Source organism: Schistocerca piceifrons, chromosome 3, assembly GCF_021461385.2.
Source record: "Schistocerca piceifrons isolate TAMUIC-IGC-003096 chromosome 3, iqSchPice1.1, whole genome shotgun sequence".
Lineage (NCBI taxonomy): Eukaryota > Metazoa > Arthropoda > Insecta > Orthoptera > Acrididae > Schistocerca > Schistocerca piceifrons.
The window spans coordinates 351506601-351519536 of record NC_060140.1 but is presented as its reverse complement, the minus strand read 5'-3'; the positions used below and the strand labels follow the sequence as shown (position 1 = coordinate 351519536).

The window sequence follows — 12936 nt, the reverse complement described above, 5'->3', positions numbered from 1 at the left end:
TGGCGGTCTGGGAAAAATGAAGGGAAAGTGACTCAGTTTGTGTCTAGCTGCAGGCTGGGAGGATGGACATAACTGTTTACTGTGTTCAATAGATGAGATACCTGTGCTGGAGAAGGTGACGTATATTAGCTGTAGCCATGCATGTGGGGACTGTGTCGATAGCAGAAATATTTGGTGAAGATAGATCATTCGATAAAAGTGCAGTCAGCCAGTCAGTCTTCCAAAGCGCAAGGGGCAAGACATTCAGTCAGTCCAGCACGTGGCCTCTTGCAATAGACAGGGAGCGTGCCGGCTGGCCACGCCAGGTCATCTCTAGCAGCAGAGAGGACAGACAGCGGGTCATTACTGTGCACACTAGCCGCCATCCACCTCCACTGGATAGGTGCCTCAGCACAGTGGTCATACTGATTGTGTCACCACAGATAGCGCCAGGGGCCATAGCTGCCACAGCAGTGTCGAGTTCGCAGATCACTGGTACAGGGTCCATGCAGTTGGCTGGCAGGTGGCCAGTCCAGTGTAGTATGGTTCAAATGGCTCTTAGCACTGTGCGACTTAACTTCTGAGGTCATCAGTCGCCTAGAACTTTGAACTACTTTAACCGAACTAACCTTAGGACATCACACACATCCATACCCGAGGCAGGATTCGAACCTGCGACCGTAGCGGTCGCTCGGTCCAGACTGTAGCGCCTAGAACCGCACGGCCACACCGGCCGGCCCAGTGTAGTACCATGTCAGCAATGCGGAGTACGCAGGCAGCGAACACAGCAGAATTTAGTGGCCAGCTGAACACTAACTAGTTCACCAAGGAGCGCATATGCGTCAGTAAAAAAACTATTCACATTTGCAGCTATCTACCTGGCCTCCTACATCGCCCCCACCACCTGTTTCCACCATCCTGGCTCACAACCTCCGCATAGTGCACCAGGGGGTGCTACATTACCAATGACAGGTAAAATTCATCCGGAATACAGAAGCGACTGTAAAGGAGGATATACACTGCCCAGTCGCATTAACGTGACCACCTGTCAAAAACCTCAATAACCACCTTTTCGAAGGGTGCACAAAGAGAGTTCTGGAAGATAACGACAGGGATGGGGAAGCATGACGACTCTAGTGCCGTAGCCAGCTGAACTACGTTTAGTGGTTGAGGATCCATGACGCAAACAGCTCGATCGAGATGGTCCCACAGATTCTCAATTGGATTAAAATTCGGGGAGTTTGGTGGCCAGGGAAGTACGGTTAACTCATTCTGGTGCTCTTTGAACCACGCACGTACAATGTGAACTCTGTGACACGTTACATAGTCCCGCTGGCAGATGCCGTCGTGCCGAGAAAAAACAAACTGCAAGTAGAAGTGAACAAAACTGACGCTGCACACCGTGAGGAAACGTACTAGACTAACTTTGAAGAGAGTAGTAGCGGTCATGATGAAAGTGACGTCACGTTCAACATACGGTTCTGTGAAATCGACAGCTCAAGCAGTGGCAGGGAGACAGGAGAGAGAGATGCCCCCTTGCAAGAGACAGCACGAAGGCACCGGCGAAAGTTACGTCACGTAAGACGAAACAAGTGAAGCGAGAAGCGCAGAACACAACGGTAGCGCGAACCATCCCGACGTCTCACAACACATGCGTGAGGGAAGTCTCCTTGTACACTGGCGAGACGACGAATCAAGAAATACGACAAACTTAGAATAGCACAACGGTGAAAAAGGCAATAGAGAAGAGGACATGAAGTCAACGTCGAGGAGTGAAAAATCTGAAGTCGACATCACAACAGATGATAGGGAACGAGAAGAGAGGGAGAACGTCGAAATTATAGAGTAGAGGGAAGAAGATAAGGATGCAGTTAGGGCTACGGGAAAAGAGAAGATGTTGGGCGAAACGAAAATTGGTTTGTGTACACATTATCTTCCGAAATCGCAACGATTGTGGACAGAGAAAAGAGGAAGAAGAGCTAAGAGGTAGGAAGAGGATGAAGAGTTAATAAGGCGGAAGTTGTCGAGCAGGCATAAGATAATAATGTTGCCGAAGATGAAAGAAGTTAGTAATATCGATGTTATTGTCAATTGACAGAGAGGTGGAAAGGTCACCGTGTAGAGTGTAGAGGATCCAGCATGTACGATGGTGATAGAGGATGATACGAATATATGCAAATTGGCTCAAATGTCTCTGAGCACTATGGGACTTAACTTGTGAGGTCATCAGTCCCCTAGAACTTAGAACTACTTAAACTTAACTAACCTAAGGACATCACACACATCCATACCCGAAGCAGGATTCGAATCTGCGACCGTAGCCGTCGCGCGGTTCCAGACTGTAGTGCCTAGAACCGCTCGGCCACTCAGGCCAGCATACGCAAATTACCGCGTGAAGAACTTAGAGGAGAAGCAGGCGCTAGGCAAGCAGAAAAGGATGTCAGGGAAGAGGTAAAAGCAGTCGAAGAGAAAGGTACTGATAGTTTCAGTCAGTTATGCAGTCGACTGATGGAACTGAATATAGCAAATGAAACAAGTACAAGCAATAATCAGCTAATAAATGAAGGGACAATTAGTTGCGATAAACTAACATGGACGAGGAGTGAAGAGCCGAACAAACAAGAGCCCACAGCCGATGCAGGTCAATGTGCATCAGAAGAACCCAGTCGCAGCAATGGAAGTTAGCAAAATCAGCCCCCCACCTCACCCCATCCCTTCCCCCACAGTCACACTCTGAGGGATGGACATACTCCGGTACTCTCTCGCAAGCTGGCAGTTCAGATACTGCGGCCATCCTCAAACAGAAATATTCAATGCACACCGCCATATACCACTACAATCGATTACTTTCTTCTTTGAAAGTATCAAGTATTTTAGGGCACAGAGTAACTGTGTAGTTTTTTCTGATACATAAAGGCAGGTAACTCTGTTCCGTGTGTTAATTGTAATCCCACAATTCATCATTCTTATTACTGCTTCCCGGCATCCCGGTCTCAGAGATATGTTCGATGGCTTATTTTCGATCCGAATTTTGTAGTCTTCTTAGCGAACTGATGGAATAAATATTATGATTCTTTAAATAACTTGAATTATATTAATCTGAAGATTTACTTTGATCATTTCTATTATTTAATTTACTCCTTGTACTCATATAACAATTTTTAATGTTTTTCAGCACATATTCGTTGCTGGTCGTCTTTATACGATGATGTAATGGAACGGCTGCCATTGTCGCTGTCTTAGATGCTCACAGCACGTTCCAGAAAAGGAATCTTCATTTAGTTACGTGATAAAAAAGTTCGATGTCGATTTACAAGCATCGTTTTATTGCAAAGTTAATTCTAACAAACAAATATTATCATTGTTTTTCTCACGGTGTTTGACATGACTACAACACAGGCTTTGACGAATTTCGTCGTTGCCTCATCATTACAATCATTCTTTCTCTCCTCTTACTTTTATATTCACTACAACCAGTATTAACAGCTACAGAGAAAGAGCGGTGTTCTATACACTGAAGGGCCAAAGAAACTAGTACACCTGCTTAATATCCCGTAGGGCCCACGCGAGAACGCAGAAGTGCCGCAACATGACGTGGCATGGATTCGACTAAGTCTGAAGTAGTACTGGAGGGAATTGACACCATCAAACCTGCAGAGCTGTCCATAGATCCGTAAGAGTACGATAGGGTGGAGATTTCTTCTGAACAGCACGTTGCAAGGCATCCCAGATATGCTCAATAATGTTCATGTCTAGGGAGTTTGATGGTCATCGGAAGTGTTTAAACTCAGAAGAGTGTTCCTGGAACCACTCTGTTGCAATTCTGACCATGTGGGGTGTCGCATTATCCTGCGGAAATTCCCCAAGTCCATCGGAATGCACAACGGACATGAATGGATGCAGGTGATCAGACAGGATGATAACGTACGTTTCACATGCCAGAGTCGTATGTAGACTTATCAGGGGCGCGTATCACACCAACTGAACACACCCCACACCTTTAAAGAGCCTCCACCAGCTTAAACAGTCCCCTGGTGACATGCAAGGTCCGTGGATTCAAGAGGTTGTCTCCATACCCGCCGGCCGTTGTGGCCGAGCGGTTCTAGGCGCTTCAGTCCGGAACCGTGCTGCTGCTGCGGTCGCAGGTTCGAATCCTGCCTCGGGCATGGATGTGTGTGATGTCCTTATGTTAGTTAGGTTTCAGTAGTTCTAAGTCTAGGGCACTGATGTCCTCAGACGTTACGTCCCGTAGTGTTCAGAGCCATTTGAACCTTTCTCCATACCCGTACACGTCCATCCGTTCGATACAATTTGAAAAGAGACTCGTTCGACCACGCAAAATGTTTCCAGTCATCAACAGTCCAATGTCGATGTTGACGGGTCCAGGCGAGGCGTACAGCTTTGTGTCGTGCAGTTATCAAGTATACACAAGTGGACCTTCGGCTCCGAAGCCCCATATCGATGACGTTTCGTTGAACGGTTTGCACGCTGACACTTGTTGATGGCCCAGCACTGAAATCTGCAGCAGTTTCCGGAAGGGTTGCACTTCTGTCACGCTGAACGATTCTCTTGACTCGTCGCTTGTCCTATCCTTGCAGGATATTTTCACGGCCCATCGGCTTAAGAGATTTGTTGATTTACCGGTTACCTGATATTCACGGTACACTCGTGAAATGGTCTTACGGGAAAATCCCCACTTCATCGCTACCTCGGAGCTGCTATGTGCCATCGCTCGTGCGCCGATTACAACACCACATTCAAACTCACTTCAGTCTTGACAACGCGCCATTCTAGCAGCAGTAACCGATCTAACATTTGTTGTCTTGTATAGGCGTTGCCAAGCGCTGCGCCGTATTCTGCCTGTTTACATATCTTTGTATTTCAATATGTGTACCTATACCAGTTTCTTTGGCGTCTCAGTATATATAAATAGATAAAGTGATCTTCTATATACAAAAAGCAATATGCTGACTGACTGACGGAGTGGCTGACGCATCGTCGCCCAGCACAAACCCCTAAGGACAGAAACTTGATTGAGAAGATATGTATCTCATACCGTAGGCATCGTTTAAGAAACGATTTTTCGAAATTCCAACCCTAGCGAAGTGAAATAGAGACGAAAGCCTTTTATTTTATGTATTTTTTCAATGGCGCTATCACGGCAATTTTGAAGCAAGATCTACGAAAATTGGTATTTCGTTTCTCGGTCATAAATAGAGGAAAATGTGTAAATATGGACACCCTCTCTTATTTTTGACTTAAAAGGTACCTTCTTTTGAAAAAATTCTAGATTTTATACCCTCATTAATAATTATAACAACTTTAAGGTATAATGAGAGGCGAAACAATGATAAGTATCCATTATTTCTATTCGAAAACAAAGATTTACAAAAAGTTTGTAAAATGGAACTTACAAGAACGGGATACAAATACGGGCATCCACAAACAGGTGGAAGAAATCTTTTGAAATATTTTAATGAAATGGGTTAAAACAATACAAGATGGTAGACTACTATACAAAAAGCAACTTTCAAACATGTATGCATGAAATCTGACATTATTTACAGCAATCGCAAACGTATGTAGTTCCTTCAGCGCCAGTACAATCTATTGTATTGTATGTTAACCGAGGGCCTAGAAACGACGGAAAGACTCCTTCCGCGCCGCAGCCGCAGTGGTCCACAACCCCATGACGATCACCGCAGTCCACGTCACCCCTCCCCCGCCCCACACCGAACCACTCTTTCAGAGTTATTGTGCGGTTCGGGCCCCGATGGACCCCCTCCTCCTTCCCCCTCCCCCCCCCCCCCCGGTCTCACAGCAGACGAGTGTAACCCCTATGTTTGCGTGGTAGAGTAATGGTGGTGTACACGTACCTGGAGAACTTGTTTGCTCAGCAATCGCCGACGTAGTGTAGCTGAGGCGGAATAAAGGGAACCAGCCAGCATTCACCGAGGCAGATGGAAAACCGCCAAAAAACCATCTCCTCTCCTGTCTTGAGAGAACTTTTCATCACAAAAAATGCAACTTGCATCGTTTGGTGTATCCCCATCGATCACATGAGGTCGTTATCGCTGTCCACAAGGTGAGGGCTGCAGGAGCCTGAAGAGTCCAATGATGAATCAGATAGGTTTGTGGAACAAATTTTCTATTTTTGAAGGCCTTTGGATTTTGTACCTCTGTCCTCAGAGCGACTTCTAACCCCAGAGAAACTCAATGACCTCTTCTTGACAGCACTTTTGCTAAGCGACTTTGTCAACTGATCTTTGTATGGTGTTACAGTGATGTGGCAGGTGCTTCCAGCGTTTCGCTCGCCCCCCCCCCCCCCCTTCCCCTTGTGGTTCTCTTCTTAATGTTAGGGACAGGAGATATGTCGAATGGTGAAACTGCATTTGTTGAATTCCCTGCAGAACTTTCCAGTCTTTCAATGGCTTCATCAACTGGCGTAGCTAGAGCTTGATGTGACTGTACATCAGGATAACTCTAAGAAGAAGCAGATGATGTCAATGGTCCAGAGACAGCAAGTAGAGGAGCATGTGATTCATAAGGTGTAACCCAGTTGCTTTGAATCCGTTTATTGCTATCTCGGCTGATTTGGTACGAAGGTAGGATTGATCAAAAACCTCCATAACGTCGTAAGGTGTGAGAAGACACCCATTGTGATGGAACCACACTATCACTGCCTCGCTGTAGTACGTTTTCAGAGGTGCCATGAACGTCTTATCTAGAGGGAGCAGTTTGTGGGTGCAATGTGGAGGAAGTAAGGTGATAGTCACATGGTATTCTCTCGCCAAGTCAATCACATCTGAATTTCGAATGTGACAATAATGATCATCCAAGACGAGGAGAACAGGTCTTTGTTCAGTCGGACATGTTTCCTCAATTAAGTGAACGAACCATTCGTTAAACAAATTGCTTTGGACCCATCCTGAAGGATGGGCTCTACCAATTGCACCAATTGGTACAAGGCGCTCCGAATGTTTCTTGCAGCACCTTTCACAAAAGCCTTCTTTGCTTTCACAGCTGCCACGGCACCTACCGTCTGAGAATTATCCCATTCATGCCTCTGGTTCTTACATTCATAGCGATTCTCAGTTGGCGACATTCGAGAAGGACGAACAAAAGCACTAGGGTCTATTATCGCAATCTGAAAATTCTATTTGTTTGTTGCAGTGTGAGTTGTGTATATGAACTTTAAACAAAATTTGACTAACCATATCCCCATAAAATTATTTAAATGTTTTACATTGTTTAAGAGAAGGGATGGTGTAATTATGGGCCCTCCTTAAATAGGGGCCCATTTTTACACCAACGCAATGGGCCCATATTTACACCAACCAATCTTAAGCAACATGGTCACTATCACGTTTAACCTAAAAGCGTGTGTAACGTAAAACGTGCTTCTAAAAGTAGCTTAGGATTCCGCTATTCCGGATATCACTGAGAAATTGTTTTAAACTAGTCAGAAGGATATACACACATCAGAAAAAGTTTTGCATCACATCGATTCCGAGAGTTCCGGAACCTGTACAGAGAATTGGAATAGAGATCAACATAAACATCATTTCAGCCCTTTTTATTGCTCATGAAAACAACACATTGCGTTTGTACCACCATACAGAGGTGGTGGTCCAGTACGTCTAATACCCAGTAGCACGTTCTCTAGCATTGATGCGTGCCTGTATTCGTCGTGGCATACGGTCCACAAGATCATCAAAGCACTGTTGGTTCAGATTGTCCCACTCCTCAACAGCGATTCAGCGAAGATCCCTCAGAGTAATTGGTAGGTCACGCCGTCGATAAACAGCACTTTCCAATCTAGCCGAGGTATGTTCGATAGGGTTCACGTCCGGAGAGCGATGTCGTTATCCTGAAGGAAATCTTTCAGAAGAAGTGCAAGATGGGGGCGCGAATTATCGTCCATGAAGACGAATGCCTTGCCAATATGCTGCCACTATGGTTGCACTATCGGTCGGAGGATGGCATTCACGTATCATACATCCGTTACTGCGCCATCCATGACCACCATCGGCGTACGTCGGACCCACATAATGCCACCCCAAAACAGCAGGAGACTTCCATCTTGCTGCACTCGCTAGACAGTGTGTCTAAAGCGTACAGCCTGACCGGGTTACCTCCAAACACGTCTCCGACGATTGTCTGGTTGAAGCCATATGCGACACTCATCGGTGAAGAATCCTGAGAGGTCCTTTCGGCATGATGTTGGGCCCATCTGTACCACGCTGCATGGTGTCATGGTTGCAAAGATGGGCCTCGCCAAGGTCGTCGGGACTGAAGTTGCGCATCATGTAGCCTATTGCACGCAGTTTGAGTCGTAAAACGACGTCCTGTGGCTGCACGAAAAGCATTGTTCAACATGTTGGCGTTGATATCAGAAATCCTCCGAGCCACAATCCGTAGGTAGTATTCATCCACTGCAGTAGTAGTCCTTGGGAGGCCTGAGTGAGGCATGCCATCGACAGTTCTTGTCTCTCTGTGTCTCCTCCATGTCCGATCAACATAGCTTTGGTTCACTCCGAGACGTGTGGACGCTTCTCTTGTTGAGAGCCCTTCCTGGCACAAAGTAACAATGCGAACGCGACCGAACCGCGGTATTGACGCTCTAGGCATCGTTGAACTATAGACAACATGAGGCGTGTACCTCCTTCGTGATGGAATGACTGGAAGTGATCGGCTGTCGGACCCCCTCCGTCTAATAGGCGCTACCAATGCATGGTTGTTTACATCTTTGAACAGGTTTAGTACTCCTCTGAACAGTCAAAGGGACTGTGTCTGTGATTCAATATCCACAATCAACGTCTATCTTTAGGAGTTCTGGGAACCGGAGTGATGCAAAAGTTTTTTTGATGTGTGTAAAGAAACGATTTCACATACCTGTCAAACGTTTGCGGTCATGAACAAACACCAATTCACACAATAACCGACACTGTAACTACACTACTTGAAACAATGCTTACAACTGTTCATTGTTACCGTCTATCAACAATAGGCACCGTTTTCAGTCCTGCACCACTTCGTGAGGGGTGCCCATAATCACACATGTGCCCATCTTTATAAAAATATACGTGTTTCAGCATTTTTGGAAATTTAACTCTATGGGGATGAAATTTTGGGAAGCTTTTTTTGAAAACATATCATTATTAAAGAACTACTAAAGTATTTTTAAAGCTACATCTATGAACGTTGGTATTTGACTTCTCGGTTACTTATTAAAAAGAAAGAAAATAAGTGAAATAGCTGATGAGGGTTTTTATAAAAATATTTTCTAATGTAAGCATTTTTAAAAATAAATTTATAAAAATTTAAATTTTGCTTCTCACTTAGAGATAAAAAAATACGTGTTTCACTGTTTTTGGAAATTCAGCACCTACGGGGGTGAAACAGGGGCTGGAAATTCTTATGGCAGTATTTCATTGACCAAGCTTTTTTGAAGTTAAATCTATGAAATTTTGTATTTGGCTTCTCCGTTAGAAATAAAACATACACATTTCACAGTTTTTAAAAATTCAACCCATAAGGGGGTGAAACGGGGTCAGACTGATTCGCTGACTCATCATCGACCAGCCCAAACCGCTTAGGACAGAAACTTGAAATAAGGAGAAGGGGTGGATCTTATAGCGTAGGCATTGTTTAGGAACGGATTATCCGAAATTCCATTCCTAAGGGGGTGAAACAGGGGATGAAAGGCTTTTTGAAAGCATGTCGCTATTTAGGGAATTTTGAGGATAGAACGATGAAAGCTGGTATTTGGTTTCTCATTCAGGAAATAAGAAATACGTGTTTGAGCATTTTTGGAAATTCAACCACTAAGTGCGTAAAATAGTGAGTGAAAGTTCTTTTTTAATAAATAATTACTAAGGGACTACTAAAAAATTCTTAAGGCTACCTTTATGACAACTGGTATTTGACTTCTCGGTTAGAAATTAAAAAAAATTTTAAAAAACGTGTTTCAATGTTTCTGGAAAGAGAGTGCGATAGCGTATGAAAATTTTTAAGGAAATATTTCGTTACACTCAAAAAAACTTAGAACTAAATTTATGAAAAATCGTATTTCACTTCTCGGATAAATATAAAGAAATACTTGTTAGGGGATGAAAGTTGCTATCTCCACAAGAACACAAAAAGCATGATTAACAAAAACTTTGGACTCCAGCTACCAGAATCGCTTTTCGGTCAGAAGTAGATTCGGAAAAGACCATGCTTACATTGCCGTAATTAGCGCGAAAAGCTTAAAAGAGTTGCAATTTGTGAGAAACGTGAAAATTCGATTAAATAAAAACAAAAGATCTCTGTACGCCATACAGTCTACGCGTCCCGAGCAACGGGCGCTAAGCTAGTAGTCAGTAATATTAATGTCAACCAGTTTTCTAACTGGACATGATGAACATTATTTATATTCCGTGTACCGCTGAGTACGAACGGTTATCGCAGAGCCCTACCTGCAGCATATAATGTGAAAAACTCGCTGTTTCCGAGCAAATGCCAAGCAACGCATATACATGGAAAACGACGACTGTGTTCCTCGGAAAAAAGGCGGAAATGTCTTTTTACTCCAAAAATTGAAACGGGAAGAGATATACGAAATTAATTTTTTCTGGTTTAACCACTTTGCAGAAAATTCGAGAGTATTTCCGGTAATTATTAGTGGACTGGTGGATACGCTCGCTACTCATAGCTTTTTATAATGATACAATGCTAGTTCTCATAACTGCGTTAGCTGGTATCATATACACGCCAGCTGAGGCGCAGTTAACGAGCGACGGAATTGTGGGACGGTTATTTATACGCGAATACTATTGCGCGCTACGCAGAGCAAAGTCAAAGGCAACTGTAGAAAAAATTAATTAAGTCTTAGGTACAGTGCGTACATTTAAATTGCGAAAAATACGTACAAAGATGTACGATTTAACTGTTGGAGGTGCTTGTCACTTTCTCGAAACCACTCGATGAGTGCAAAAATTGCTAATTTCGTTTAATTCTAACATCCTTCAAGAAGGAAGAAAGCTCACAATTAATTATAACGTGAAGCACAGTCTGCAGAACTATTTCGTCACACCACACTAAGTGAACTGAGTCATAAACGCAAAAGACGAAGGAATATGACGTGTCGCTATTAGGAGCAGAAACAAGATGATTCCATAATAATGTCACAAACTTTCAAGGATGATGAAGATGGGTAAATGCATCAATTTGAGGTAACGGACCCTGGTCCGGAGTCTGGAACCGCGTGACCGCTACGGTCGCAGGTTCGAATCCTGCTTCGGGCATGGATGTGTGTGCTGTTCTTAGGTTAGTTAGGTTTAAGTAGTTCTAAGTTCTAGGGGACTGATAACCACAGAAGTTAAGTCCCATAGTGCTCAGAGGCTCAGAGCCTCAGAGCCTGGTCCGGAAACGACCAAGTCGAAAATTATAAGCGAAAAATGTTCTGATGCCTCTGACAGAGGAATACATATGCTAAGATTGTAAGGAAGGCAACTTTTAGAGGTGTTGGTAAGGAGCAAAACAAGAAAAAAAGTCTAGTAAACATCGACCGAAGAATGCTATGAGCTATGAGCACTTGTTCAGTAGAAGAGATGTGTTTCACAGTAGCGAAGATGACCATAAATCTTAGGATATGCACTTTGAGCCCTTATTTATGGACATTTCTTTGTTGTTTTGCTCCATACTAACACCTCTGGAAGTTGCCTTCCATATACTCTTAGTAACAACAGTGCCGGTACCTGTATTCCACTACCAGAGGTATCAGAACGATTTCCGCTTATAACTTTCGACTTCGTCGTTTCCAGATAGGATCTCTTGCCTCACATTGATGCATTTACCTTTCTCCACTACCCCTGAGAGTTGTACCATCTTCACGGAATCACTGTGAATTCAAGAAATGCTTCAGTGATGGCGATAATGACACAGGAGGGAAATTGCAGGGTACATAAACTAAAGGCAGCACCTATTATTTAGTGAACGGTTCAAGATATCGATACGCAATTTTGGCAAATGTTAGCAGGCTGAGGGGCTCCTAATATTGTTTTATGGGTAATACTCTTAACTACTGTCAAGTCTGACACTAACTTTGCCACATCCAAAGTAACAGGATCGACCACGCGCTTAAGTTGGACAAAACCACACGAAAATGATGGTGACTCTTAACTACAGTCAAGCGAGATACTGAAACAAGTATGTTACTTAAAAAATTAATTAATTAATTAAATGTCCAATAAATATGCTCGGAACGCAAGGCAAGCCGGCCGAATTCGATTATTGCGATGTAATCATCTCCAACAGCTGCTCCGATGCTAAGCTTCACGTAATACCATGTCTTGCAACTGTTTACATGATTTCACAAAAACTGTTCACTTGAACATAAGTACGTACACCCATCCGAAATGGTTTTCCTAAATCCCCCCTAATAGGCAACGGTCTTGCCGCAGTGGTTACACCGGTTCCCGTGAGATCACCGAAGTTAAGTGCTGTCGGGCGTGGTCGGCACTTGGATGGGTGACCGTTCAGGCCGCCATGCACTGTTGCCATTTTTCGCGGTGCACTCAGCCTCTTTATGCCAATTGAGGAGCTACTCGACCGAATAGTAGCGGCTTCGGTCAAGAATACCGTCATTCGACCGGGAGAGTAGTGTGCTGACCCCACCCCCCTTCCTACCCGCATCCTCCTCTGAGGATGACACGGCGGTCGGATGGTCCCGGTAGGACACTCGTGGCCTGAAGACGGAGTGTTTTAAATCCCCTCTATACGCTAGCAGTCTGCATGTAGGCCCATTTATAACAATGGGTAGCTGACGCAGTATCTATGTCACATAAAGTGAGGCAAGAGAAAATACATTTTATCGTAGTAGCCCTGGCCTATCATCTTGCTGTATATATAGATACACCAGACTGGCGGAGTTTACAGCCTTGCCTTCCACTGTAAGTACTTTTCTTGGACAAT

At 44.2% G+C, this 12936-nt stretch overlaps 1 pseudogene; it reads left to right on the top strand.

Moving 5' to 3' along the window:
- Positions 1–12406: 12406 nt before the first annotated feature.
- Positions 12407–12524, top strand: LOC124790298 (annotated as a pseudogene).
- The last annotated feature ends 412 nt before the right edge of the window (positions 12525–12936 follow it).